We start from the raw sequence: 14,542 nt of genomic DNA on the forward strand, positions 1-14,542 counted from the left end.
CCGCGTCACACTGCGGGGAGCAGCGGTGGGCAGGATGGGCGGCCCCTCCCACCAGGGGGACTCTGGCTGGGCCACAGCCGGAGAGACGCCGCGAGCTAAGGGGCGGACCCCAGGTGACGGAACAACAGTTCCCGTTCTCTTAATCCTTTTTGACAGACAGCTGTCAATAACAAGTGGGCGGGGCCGCTGTAAAGCTGCTGCCTGGGAGGAATCCTTACCCCCGCCGGGTGCCATCCAGCCAGCCTGGGTTCTGGGCACCCCCAGGGGTTCACGACCTTCAGCAGCTTGGAAAGGGCTGCTGCCCTGGGAACAAGGCAGGGGGGTGGGGGGCGCGTGGCGACAAAGGAAAGGAAAGGAAGGGGCGGGAGGGAGAACCAGGAGAGCGAGCGAGACAAAGAAAATCTGTACCCGCCCAGGGTGGGCTGTGGCGGGGGAGGCGGTGCCCCGGCAAAGGCTGCCGCTTTTAGCGCCACCGCTCTCGTGGTCGCCATGGCAACGCGCGCATTAGCGATTCCATCTGACATTAAAATGCCGCCGCCGCCGGCGGCCCGAGCGGGGGTGCTGCGGGCCGCGGGGTGGGAAATGTGCGCTCAAACACACGCACGCCCATCGAGGGGGCCGGGCACGGCTGGCTCGGTTTAGATCGGAGTTTTATGCATCATTTATAGTGCCCCCCACTCCCAATCCGCCCTCCCTCCTTCCGGCCGTTTTTGTTTGTCTTTCCCGAGAAGGTGATGCTTTGGGGCTTCGATCGTCTGCCGGCATATTGATCGGCTCACGGGCTGCTGGAAGGGAAGGGGCTAGGGGTTCGGGTCAGCTGATTGGTTTACGATAAAAACATCAAGAAATGGAATATTTGGGGGGAAGTAGCAGGCTTTCCTTCTTTTTTAAATCAGGGATCCCTATCAGCCAGAAGCAGTTAAACGGAAATGGAGGCGAAAGGGCTACTCGTGCAGACGTGTGAAAGAGGATTAGTGGAAACCCTGAGGACAGGCCCACGGGAACCACCCGGCGGCAGTCTGCCCCACGTGACCGTCTTCCTGCTTGGATTCCTGCTCTAGAAAAAGAAAATCAATCTGTCTTCCTTTTCTTCTCTCTCTCTCTCTTTTTTGTACTTGAAGCCCAACCTCATGGTATTATCTCTCTAACTGTATTTCAGCATAAACAGGGAGAAGCTCATGAAATTACACTCTCTGAGGGAGGCCGCCAGTCTAAATGATCTCTGTAACTGCTGAGCCCACAGCAGCACACACTCGGTGAGGGGAATGACCTGGCTGCTGTACACAAGTGAAGTCTGCAAGGACTTCCCAAGGTCAATCTCTTGAATGCAATAGGGACCAAGCCCAGAAACATCCTGTTAGCTCAGATGCCTTGCCGTGAAGTCAAAGACCAAAGGGTGTGGTTGGGAAGTTTTTGAAAACTCAGCGAATAGTAAAATGTGGGCAGGAACATAACGCCTTTTTATCCCACAGGTGAAGTCTCCCCTTTATGACACATCTTGCCCTGGGTCAGGAACATCGTACTTCGTAAGATAATGAAGAGGCACATTGATGAATAATAGGCGTGTGACAGAGCGACGTGGGCTGGCAGGAGCTGGCTCCCGCCTGCTCTGCTCTCAGATGTCTCGGAGAGCTGTGGGATTCCCAGGAGTCAGAGGGCACCGCATCTGACTGGAGTGCCGTTTCCTGACCAGCTGAATTTGGTTTCTTTATCTAGACAGGCCTGTCTCCATTCTGAGGGTCCTAAGTGCTCCGGGATGATCTTGGAAGCCACTCTGGTCTGCCAGGGTAGGGAGGGAAGGATGCTTTTCAATCGATCTTGCCACAGTCAGTGACAGACGAACTATGAATAAAAATAATAGGCCAACTGCTAGGATTCTTGCATTCCGGAATTCTAACCTTCCCATATTCAAAGATGACTGGCAAAATTCATCTTCCTTGCAGGTGGACTGTCAGCCGGTAGATGAATAGGGAAAGGAAGGACCACTGATGCTGAGAACACTGGGCAGGGAATTTGCCCCTTGGTTGTAAAGACAACACACTTTCAATAGTTTTTTCCGAAAAGACCAAACCTCAGTTCTGGAAGCTGAGAATTCTAGAACTGGAATGGAGTTCTGCTTTAAGCAGGGAAACAGCTAAAACATTCTGGCTAGAAGCCTGTCTATTTATTTCCTAAAGACCTCTCCCTGAGGGACAGATGGCTGGTGCCTCCCTGTAGTGTGACTGCATTCTGACAGTGAAGTTCTCCTAAACCATGTCAACCAACCTACTCCTTAGAAACACACCTAAAATAGGGATGAGAAGGCCCAACGGTGAATATCATTTCTGTAGTCTAAAATGGTGTTCTGATAGTGAATATTAAAGCCGTCTTCCTTTAGATGCTAACTGTGTGTGATAAAGGCCCACAAATTCCCACACAATCATGAACACACTGAAAAGAACGCCGAGGAAGTGACAGTAAGAAGAATTTTCACTGCCTCATACAAGTTTCTCCTATGTTTAGTAACCAGAGCTTTAAGGAGCATTTAAATATAGATACTAGTGAAATTAATGACCGGTAATTTAAAGTGACTTGGGAAAACATTTGGTGAGATATGGTCCATGGAACATTAACCAGCCAACCTGGATTACACAAACTTAAGTTTCCCTGAGACACAACGAATATTCGTGTTCACGGATCTCACCCCACCTCACCATCCGGACTCCCATTTCCCCACTGCCAGTCTGATACTGTCTCCTGATCATGAGTGGGAACCCTTGAACTCAGGATTGAAAAGCCTTTAAACCAAAAAGATTCCCCGTTGGTGGTCAGAATGAGAGAATTCTGTCCTAAACGACCCTAGTTTCTTGAAGGCCTTCTTAATTTTTAGATGTTGATTTAGGACGAGTTACAGCATGACAGTGCTTGGAGGGGATACTTGGTGAACGTATTAGGAAGGTGAGACATACTGTTTCCTACACAGGCAGCGGAGTCCTGACGGAATGGGACACAGAGCCAGTAAGATGCCATGCTGAGATGGGGAAGGAGGAGGGTGGGATGACCTGCTACAGAGGGGGTGTGGTTGGGACGCTAAGGGGCAGTATAAGGACCCTAGTGACAGGGAGCCCAAGGAGAAATCAGCAGGGACAGAGAAGCCAAGACTGATTTATGCTGCACTTTTGAGGAGGGCTGGCTCCGCCTGTGTGTTCCACGGAGCCCCGTCACACTGCTTGTCCACGTCCTCACTGTCTCGTGTCCCCAAGCTTCTCAGTCAACAGTGCATGCTCACACCACTTCCCTTTGCTGCCTGCCACATGTCAGAAAAGGGACTCGCACCACAGAGGAGGGAGGGCCCGAGGGCCTGCTAGTGGCCAGGAAGAGAAGGGAGGAAAAGAGATGGGAGGACAGGAGAGGAGAGAGAAAAGAGAAAGAGTATTCAGCACAGGAGTGGACCTTCCGTTACAATCCGACCACTGCATTTTACAGGTAAGGAGCCAGGCCCAAAGAGGTTGTGAATTATGCAAGATCACTTAGGTAGTTAGTGGCAGAAGTGAAACTGTCACCTAGACTTCAGATTTCCGATGCAGGGTCCATTCATCTAGGTTATGAGAGGAAAGAAAAGGGAAGTACCAAATACCGCCAATAATGAAAGCGCAACATGCAAATGAAAAACAGAAAAACTCTCCACAGGAAACACAGAAGACTCTAAAAATCAGTCCAATTAGTCTTTGTGACAAAACAATGAACCTGAGACAGTTTCCCACGGAGAGTGCCACTTCTGGAGTAAGAATGGTTGGGGAAAATCCTGACTTCTCCACAGACTCTAAACCTCTCCAAGCCTCAGTTCCCTCAGTCATGAAATGTGGATAACAGTAGTATCACCCTCATACAGATTTTGTGAAGCTCAAAAAATCACGATCCATGGCAAAAATGCTTCATCAGCAGTGTCTGGAGCTTAAGTGCTTAATAAGCATTTACTATTATTGTGATTGCTACAGAGTTACTATAACCAGGGATAAATTAGTTCTTCTTACTAGAAGAATGCAGTAAAAAATACTCGATGCTTTTCTACGCATGGAAAAGCATGTCTATTTTCTTTGGGGGCTAAATGAGTATATATATCTTTTTGAATTTCCCACAATAAAAAAAGAAGCATCCTTTTTCTTTTGTCTTTGATGGAGCATGCTTCCTTCTGATACCAATGTACTTTTTTCCTTTATTGGTGTGAAAGTCCCAGTCTCAGTTTCACAACTAAAAAAAAGGGTTGCTTCTTAGCAGAGCATCACAAACTCTTGCCACACCAATGGGCTCGGGCATACGATGGAAACAATGAAGAAATTACTTATTTCTACATTTCATTACTTGGGTTATCCTTAGAAAATCAACTGGGCTTAGATTATAGCTGAGATTAGGAATTCTCAGTCTGGAAGATTTCAGGTGCCAACATGCTTTTTTCACCATCTGTAAAATGGGCATCATGAGTTTCAATCAATTAATATGAACGGGAAACCACAGACTCCACCTCTAGATAATACTGGTCTGACCACTGATCCAATGGCCCGAAGACAAACCTCCCCTCTCTCTCTCCTTCTCCTTCCTGGTGTGGATTTCTGTGGCTATCTCATTTAGAGACCTGACTCCTGAAGAGTTTTACATTCCTGGATATTTTTAGCCTCATTTACTTTAATTGTTCAAGTGTAGTTACCACATGGCACACAGCTGTGGGAAGCAGCTGCTGGCGTTTGATTTCTAGTCAGTATTACTTGACATTTCTCGTCAGGTGATTTCTAAAATTCCTTGTATTTTTTTCAGGAGATCTCAAGAACTTTTTCCTCCCCCTTGGAGTCTAAGGTGTAACGTCAGAGGTGTGCATCTGATAACCTGCTCCATCCAGTTTGGGGGTGAATTCAGAATCCTGCTAGAAAGGAAGATTTCTTTCAACATTCGGGACCCAAATATCTCATCCCCAGAACTGTCAGGTTCTGATATCAGAACTACCAGGGACAGCTGGCTCTGATCCTGGAAGCTTCCTTAAGACCCTCCCCCCGTTTTCCAATTTGAGGAAGAGTGCTACTGTTTCCTGGAGTCTCCAGAGGAAAACAGAAAGGATAGGATGAGGCCGCTTGCTGGCCTGCTGGAAGCCTACCTTCAGTGACCACAGCTAAAATGTACAGGAGGTGGGTTACTCAGCCGGGGGAAAACGTGGACTAGCCCAGAGGCTTCTTCCTGCTCTCTCGCCCTCTTTTCTCTCCTCCACACTCGCTTACTTGCCTTTCTCTCTAGGTCATTCAGCTATGAGTCTCTTGGTTCACCCCCCCCCACCCCCCCCATCTCCCTGATGCTTTAGCCTTCAGGCCTTTTGCATGCACTGCTCCCACCTGGCAGACTCTTGGTCCAAGGTTGGGGTCTTGTTCACTGTTGTATCTCCACTTCCTTAGCCCAGTGTCTGGCCCAGCACATAGTAGGTGCTCTATGAATATTTACTGAATAATGTTCCAGACTCACCAAGAACTCGTTCCATTTTTTTTTTTTTGCCTCCTATATAGTTTTCAGACTGTATCAAACTCTGTGTTCCTCAAACCACCTCACTAAGCCTCCTATTTTATCACAGTATCTATTCCAGTCAAGTCCTTCATTACTTTTGAGTTTGAAAAATCTTCAATAGCACATAGAGGTGTGAAAATGTGCCACTATAGACTCCTAGTCAGTGTCTGTGTCTAAGATAAACACACAAATGAAAAGTGAATAATTTGACTGGAGAACTGAAAAGAACCAGAGACGTTCATCTGTATCCTGGTCATTTTCCTTCATGACGTCTTCTTTTTTTTGTGGGCTGGTAAGTCTGGACCCTTATTTTCAAGGCATAATTATTCTTGACAAGGAGATAGCATTTCCAACCAACAAAAATCTTCCACTGACCATCTGGAACTGTTTTTCATTTCCTTTCAAGAGAATTCTTCTTACAGTAGAGAGGAAATTTTCAGTTACATGCAGTTTCCACTAATGTCCCCTTTCCCCACCCCCAACCTTCTGCTTTAAGCAGATAGGAGCCAGTGCCGGCAGCTGCCATTATCAGCAGTTACATACAGCACCACTGCTGGTTGCTCTACAACTATGTTCATAAGACTACTTTTCATCCTACTTTTCACCATGGGTGTCTTTTCCCGGCCCTCACCATCAAGTGGTATCTTAAGTAGTGGCAAACATGGAGTGCAGGATAACACATGCCTCTTCTAACTGTAACACCGCGTTTGGCACAGGATTCAACTTTTTGCTTTAAAAAAGGCCACAGGCACAAGGTCTACATCCAAACAGAGGGCTTCGGAATGACAGCGATGGCATCTGAAGTGGTGCTGAGTGCTGCCAAACCCATCCTGGGTGCTGGCAGGTGGCAGCTAGCCACAGTAGGGGGGGTCCACGTGGCTGTCCGAGGGGTGTGGGTGCACACGGAGACACATGCTAACGGTGTGTCTAGTCTGCTGAGATGCTGCCAGGCTCAGTGGACTATACTCCAAAGATCTGCTTGCTGGCCTCACTGATTTTACATTCCAGAGACAGCCTGACAGAACGGCAGAGGCAAGACACTGTCTGCACCAGTCAAAGCGAAGCAAAAGCAAAACAACTTGATTCTTAGGGCCACCAAGTTGGCCTGTTTGGGATCTACCGCACGTAAGCCTTTCACCTTTCCTGTCGTGCCAGACCAATGGTTTTGGGGAAGAAGACAGCCTGATCAGAGAGTCTAACCTCCAGTGCCCTTTGGAGGGCTGGTGGCAGGACACCAAGACCCTTATGACCACCACAGGTGGCAGAGAGTAAGAAGGTGGCACCAGTTCAGTGCAGGTCTCCTCAGATTCCGGAAGTCCAAAGGGAGGGGAACTAACCCTGACGTAGAACTTGAGGGTATGTGTGTGGGAATTCTGGGGAGGGGTAGTGTGGAAGGCTGACTAATGGCCCCGGAAAAGTATCAGCGACAAAGGAATGATAAAAATGTGAATCCTTCTGGGCATCCTTTTCTGAGCTCCATCTTTCTCTTATCTTTCAACCAGAGATGATCTGCCTTCTTGTGAAACTCCACACAAGTTTATATCTGCTACCGATGGGGCCTACTCGATGATACGAATTCAGAAATTAAGAGATTATAGCAGATGGAACAGTGTAGTGCCAGCATCTCATGACGACCCATGGCCTTAAAAGAGGTGCCCGTAGTTGGGTATTTGGATCACTCTAAGAAGCATACATGGGGGGATATTAAAAGTTGATGAGACCCAGTGTTAGGTAGAATCTCACTAAAAAGTCAGTGTAGGTCTTAAGAGTGCATAGAGATGGGTATGACCATTTAGCCACAGCGGAGCTGAGGCTTCCACCCCCCTTATTAGGAGTAAAACAATTTTATTTAGCTTTATCTCCACTAAGGTTACATTGCCTGGTGGTTACAAAATGAATGAGCTATATCCTCTCTAAGAAGCCAGTCTTCATTACCGCACCGGCTTCCCTGGGTTTTCCGAGTCAATGGATTCAGCCAACAATTGGTGTCTTGCCTTTGGTCCTGTTCCTTGCTCTGCCGGAAGCACCTGACATGGCCTTAGGGACACGCTCTCACGTGGCTTCCACGTACAGCATGCTCTTCTCTTCCTGCTTTTTCACCATGCGTCTTGTCTCCTCCTTTTCCCTTTACCTCTATGGCTTCAGGTTGTTTTTAATCTGCTGATAACTCCCAAATCCATGCCTCTAGTCCATGTGAACCCCAAACCTTCGATTCAAACGACTCCTGGACATCTATCTCTGCTTGGATGGGAGGCAGTTGGCTTTACTGCCCACCCACCCACCCAACTGCTCAGGCCAGAAGCTGGTGTGTCCTCCTTGACTCCACCTTCCCTGTCTTACTCCACAGCGATCCAGCAGCAAGTCTGGTGGATTTTACCTTCTAAGTCTCTTCCGAATCCCTCTTCTCTCCCTTCATCCTTACCGCCACCTCGCTAGTCAGACTTCCATCCTATCTCACCTACGTCACTGTAACAGCTCCTCTCCGGTCTCCCAGCCTCCCGTCCACTCTTCAAGCTGCAACCAGAATGATCTCAGTAAAATATAAATATGCAAGTTACAAATGTGATCTCTTGCTTGAAGCCTTCCTTTAGGAAAAAGTCCGGATTCTTTCCGGTGTCTCTGTGATCTGCTTACCTGTCCAGCTCCCGTCCTTCTCCCTCCCTCCCTGCTTTCCTGGCTCCAGCCCCACTCCAACTGTTTTCAGTTCCTCCATGTGCTACGCTTTCTGGCTTCCACAACTGCGTTTCTGTTTGCTAAGCCACTCTGTTCCTCTTTACCCCTTCCCTAGTCAAAGTTTATCCTAAGGAAATAATCTAGAATGCTGACAAATATTTATCATAGAATGCTCATTACAGCACAAATTACAATGAAAAAAACTACCAAACTGCCCAAAAAACATAATTTGAAATGACTGCATAAAGTTTTGCATTAATAAGAAATTGCTCGTAGTATATTAAGTGGGAAAATCAAGTTATGAAGCTTACTTTCCATCACAACTTCACAGATACTAAAACAGTAGTTATTTCTGCATGGCAAAATTCTAGGTGATTTTAAGGTTTTTCTTTAGACTTTTTTGTTTTCCAACATTTCCCCATGAGCATTCAATAATTACTTTCCTAATTAGGGAAAAAAACTATGTATAGTTTTTTTTTTTTTGTTTTTTTAAAAGAAGACCATGCCTGAGCAAGGTAATATGAGGGCTGATGTAGACAGGGAAGATTCTGTTTCTCAGGAAGGACTGCTTTGTAGAAAAGTTTAAATCCTTAACTGGTATGATGGCAAGAAGTTTATCAGGGAGTCCTGTAACAATCTGTTGCAACGTTTGAAGTAAACAGCTGAAGAGGGTGGAGATAGTTACTGCTGATGCTCCATTAACACATGTTAGGGCTAATATTAATGCCTAATTTTGGGGATGTGTGTTTCCATTCCTGAATAAGTCCCACCCCCTACCCTTCCTCTTTACCCTCCTGTGGATATGGGCATATAGTCTGGTATTGTTAAACTAACTGGAAGTCCACCAGAAGAAATGGAATTGAACGAAGTCTGGTCAATGCTCAGAACCCCCAGCTGCTGTGTTTCAGTCAACAGGGAACAACAGGTGTCATCCTTGGCAATCTGTGTGCCCAACGATGAACAGAGAACGGGAAGTTAACACACAAATGTTCTGTTCTCCAGAAAAATGAAAATCATTCAGCTAAGTCCATGCAGCTGGATCCAGTGGCCATATGTGATACGTTAGTCCTTGCAAAGTAACAGGAGACATTTAGTGCGCGCCTGAGAATTTTACATGGGGGGGGGGCGGTTTCCTGCTGAATCAAGCATGTATGCTATTTCCATTAAAGGTTCTTTTCCGTCTTAATTAAATTGGGGGTTTTATCTAGAAGTAGCATTAGAAGAGAATGATATACTTTTGGGAAAACGAGAACAAACTTGTAGTTGACACAAAAATGTCACCTTAAAGCATACAATTGACAACACAGCATCTTTTGCTCATTGAAGTATAATGGCGGATTATGTGTTCACTTTATGACCCAGCACACAGCATTTGTTGCAAAGCATATGTTAAAATAATTAATCAAGCAAACAGTTTGAAAACATATTTTTTTGCAACAAATATTTCAATCTCTCTGAAGAGAAACAGTACCTTGCACTTATATAATATTTATATAAAATGCAGTAACATTTAGATCAGAAGCTTGAGGCTCTCCAAGTGTTTTCCCTGTAGAAATAAGACTGTAGCAACTTGAGGGGAGAAAGGCAAATTTCTTTCTTATGCTTAACTCTATTCCTAAGGAGAGTGTATGCAAAGTCAGGAGAGGCAGAACATGGTGAAAGGAGGGGAGCAGAGAAGAGTTACTTGACTTCCAGGCTACAGACTCCGTTATTTCCTAGGTCTAGAAGAAAGGTAACCAGCATGAAACCATCAGTCCTGTCTTGATGATGGAAAGCGAAAAAAGTCCTATTGTGTCACGTCATTTAAAACTCTAAAGGGATTTTTATTATTACAGCTGGATAAAGAGAGTGGGTTCTTATTGGTTTAGGTATTAAAATGAACCATAAATGTGGCTGTTTGGGTTAAATGAGTGATGAATCTTATGTGCTGGCTTAATTTCCCAGATTTTCAAATGGATAATTCTAAAGGCAATGTTAATTTATTTGTTTCTCAGAATTACATTTAAGTTGGAAAAAAACAATAGTATGAATAATAAAGTATTATTATGCAATATATATTTCATTTTAAAGTTTGAATTGTTTCTTGGAATCTGATCTGGGTCTCATCTGCAGAATTTTCCACTTGACACCCCTAAACACTGGCAATATTCCAGCAATTGTTACTGACTCCTTTAAACTTCATTACCCAGGATTTCAGTTTGGTGGTTTGAAAAAAAGTCTCATGAATTGCATCCTTTCACAGTTAGAAATCGAAGGGTTCACACTTCTTGTCAGCAGGAAGTGGAGGTTGGGAAGAATTCTATTTTTGGAGTTGAAAGGCCACCTTTGACCCAGAAATGTGAGGTTGGATGAAAGACATTTCTCGGTTCTGTCTTACTTGATTTACCCAAGGAATGAAGAACCGTACAAGAGGAGTGCAACTTCAGCAGACTTGTTCCCTCCTAAGATAACCCATATTAACTACATCTCAAGAATTTTAGATTTTTCAGGTGTTTATTTTGGTCTTGTGTGACCCATGTAACAATCATTTAAATTTAGATTATTCAAAACCTTTCTAATTGAAATCTTGACTGTCATCCAAGATATGAGGCCCAGAATTTATTCTTCTAGATCAGGGGATGGGAAACTAAGGCCCATGGGTCAAATCTGGCTTATGGCATGACTTTTACATATAAAGTTTTATTGGAACACAGCTATAGCCATTCATTTACATATTGTTTAATGGATGCTTTTATGCTACAATGTAAGAGCTGAGTACTTATAACAGAGATCATAGGCTGGCCCTCAAAGCCTAAAATATTTACCATCTGGCTCTTTACAGAAAAAGTTTGTCGACCCCAGGTCCAGAAGGTCTATAGAAACACTGATGTTAAAGAGTCGGAGCTATGAATGCCAGTATCATAAATGTTTGATTTTTAGTGTCTAATTGATATGTATAATTGGCATGAGCTACACCAATGACAAACAACATATTAAAACTCCAATTATGAAGTGAACAGTTTGAACAGAGGGCTGCTCACTAAGCAGCACAGGGGTCCATAGAGAAAACAATCCATAGAGAAGGAAATGTAATCCTAGTATACTACTTGTCTCTGAAGGAAACAATGTTTATAAAATTACAGTAATATGCGAGTTATTGGTTTCCCTCTTTAGAGTCGGTCATCAACGTGTGAAACAATGTAAATATGAACACTTAAGGTATAGGTGTCAAAAGTTCAAGCAGTTATATCTTTATTCTAAAAAGTTATATCTTAATTCTACATAGTGGTGAGTTAAGAGACAGCGTCTGGAGTTGATGGAGCATGAATATTTTTGTATTTCACTAATTTTAAAGCTCACATGTTTTTTAACCTTTAATATCTTTGAAACTGGGATGCTCCTTACAGCTTGATGATACCTTAAAAGCATAGCTGGAGCTCTTGTGTTTCCTTAGTGGAATATAAAATCATGGTGCATCTTAAAATAGATGGCATCTTAGATTTGATGATGCAGTATTTTGAGTTGTAAAACCAATCAATAGTAAACCAACAATAATGAAAAAACTAACAATAATTGGGAGGGAGGGAGTGACCAAAGGCAGCTAAATAAACCATCATCTCTTGTAGTCAAAGGTCAATAGGTAATGTCTAAACACGATAAACTAAAAAAAACAGCAGCATAACATTTTAAGCCTTTCTGCTCTTGGATTTTTAAAATCAAATGGTATTAGTTTCTTGTGGCTGCTGTAACAAATTATCACAAACTCGGTGGCTTAAAACAACAGAAATTTATTCTCTCACAGTTCTGGAGGCCAGAAACTCTAGGATTGTTTGCCTTTTCCAGCTGCGGTGGCTACATCCCTCTAATTTCCTCCTCCATCCCATCTCTGTGTGTGTCAAATCTCCCTCTACCTTTTCCGTATAAGCACACTTGTGGTGGTACTTAGGAGTCGCCTGGATAATCCAGGATAATCTCCTAATTTCAAGACTCTTTATTTAATTACATCCACAAAGACCCTTTTTCCCTCCCAAATAAATAACATTCACTGGCTGTGGGATTAGGACATTGATATATCTTTGCGAGCCATTGTCAGTCTACCCATGCAATAGTTTAATTAAAAAAAAACCACAAATCTTAAGTCATTCTACAACTTGAAGTCTTTCAGTGTCTACCCATAACTTCCAGGATCAAGTGCAAATGATGCACTGGTTAAAAATATAATCTCTACACCAAAGCACAAGGAACAAAATAAAAATAGATAAAACGGACTTCAAAATGAAAAACTTTTGTGCTTCACAGGACACCATCAAGAAAGTGAAAAGATAAGCTGCAGAATGGGAGAAAGTAATTTGCAAATCGTGTATCGGATAAGGAACTTGTATCCAGAATATACAAAGAACTCACAGAACTCAATAATAAAAAGACAACACAATTAAAAAGCTGGCCAAGGATCTAAATAGATATTTCTTTGAAGACAGCCAATTAACCCATGAAAAGAGGCTATACATCATTAGTCATTAGGGAAACGCAAATCAAAGCCACAGTGAGATACCACTCCATACCAAACTAGCATGGCTATAATAAAAAAGACAAATAATAACAAGTATTGGCAAGGAACAAAGAATCTGGAACTCTCCTACATTGCTGGTGGAAATAGAAAATGGTGTACCTGCTTTGGAGAATAATCTGGCAGTTCCTCAAAAAGTTGAACATGCACTTATCATCTGAGCCAATAATTCCACTCCTAGATACAGACTCAAGAACAATGAGAACAAGTCCACATAAAAACTTATACATGAATGTTCATTGCAGCATTATTCATAATGACCTCCAAAGCAGAGACACAATCCAAATGTTCATCAACTGACAAATACTTAAACAAAATACAGACAATCCATATCATGGAATATTATTTGGCAATAAAAAGGAATGAAGTATGGATACATGCTACGACGTAGGAGAACCTTGAGCGCATTCAGCTAAGTGAAAGAAGCTAGTCACAGAGGACTACATATGACATGATTCTATGATATGAAATGTCCAGAGTAGATAAATCTATAGTGGCAGAAAGGAGATTAGTAGTTGTGTAGGAGTTCATAGGAATAGGGTGTGACCGCCCAAGGGCAGGGGATTTCTATTTAGAGTGGTGAAAAGGTTCTAAGTGGATGGCAGTGATGGTTGCACGACTCTGAATATACTGAAAACCATTGCTTGTATGCTTTACATGGGTGGGTTGTATGGAATGTGAATTATATCACAATAAAGCTCTTCACATGCAGATAGTCCAGTCTACAGAATCAAGGAATGTGGGGTCCAGTTTCAGCTCCAAGAGGATGTGCGATGGATAAGCAAGAACACACATGTAAGAAGGCTCAGCCTAGTTCCTGGCACACACAGATACCCTACATGAGCACGCTGTTATTTATCTACCCGGCATTTGAAGCTTTACAGGGCTTGGCTCTTGCCTATCTTTGGCCACATTTCATCACTTTAACATTCTTTTCAGGGCAGTCTTTCTCCACAGCCCTGCTCCCCACCCCATACACAGCTTTACTTAATTCTTAGCATCCACTGAAACAGTTTCAACACATCCCGCTTTTACTGGAACCTGTTCTTTCTCCCCCGCCTTCAACCTGGCTACTTCCTCTTTTCATGCCCTTCTGTGTTCCTCAGCGGTATCTCCTCTGGGAACCTTCCCTGAAAGCTCTGAAGACTTCCCTGCCCTGCCCACCGGTCAGTTGTTCCTCCTGTGAAACCCCACAGCTGCCACGGCACGCTTCACCTACCGCGCTTACCATTCTCGATGGCAGTTGTCTGTCTGCCTCATGTGTGACTCGTCTTTACATGCTCAGTGCCTAGCAGAGTGACAAAGAATAAGCAATGCAAGTGCTAAATAACCACTGGGCCTACAGAGAATTCTTGCGGTGCCAGTGGTCTAGTAAAATCTCCCCTAGGGAAAAGAAAAGAAGCGATTTCCGCCGCCCCCCACCCCCCATCCAGACTAAAGAACTTTCCTGTTTCTCTGGGCCTGGGGAGCCTGGCAGGACTCCTTTGGGCCTTATCTTAACTGTGTGCATGTGCAGCCCTGGCCCACTGCCGGCCTCCCACAGCGTGACCAGGAGGAGACACACACTGCTTGTCCTGTGGCACCGGTCAAGCCCTATCTCAGCTGTGGCCCAGTCAGCTTATTAACACTACTGATGCACATGTTCGGACATGTGTACTTAGTGGGAAGGGATATCTAAAGAGCAAAAGCGGAGTGATGTTTACACCTTGCAGCATATGGAAAACGCATCTGCAAACGCTGCAGGAGACAATGCTCAAAGAAGGCCAAGAGTCTGGGGACAGGGAGGAACGACGACTTTCG

The 14,542-nt window shown here is 44.2% G+C and overlaps 1 protein-coding gene and 1 pseudogene across 1 annotated transcript in view; both read right to left on the minus strand.

Moving 5' to 3' along the window:
- LOC141568887 (large ribosomal subunit protein uL23-like) overlaps positions 1-7,202 on the minus strand; it is a 33,006-nt pseudogene extending 25,804 nt beyond the window's left edge.
- Positions 1-14,542, minus strand: part of MYO1D (myosin ID) — a 284,586-nt gene that overhangs the window by 28,183 nt on the left and 241,861 nt on the right. The gene's annotated exons all lie outside the window — the stretch shown is intronic.

This window comes from Rhinolophus sinicus, linkage group LG15 (assembly GCF_036562045.2).
Source record: "Rhinolophus sinicus isolate RSC01 linkage group LG15, ASM3656204v1, whole genome shotgun sequence".
Classification (NCBI taxonomy): Eukaryota; Metazoa; Chordata; class Mammalia; order Chiroptera; family Rhinolophidae; genus Rhinolophus; species Rhinolophus sinicus.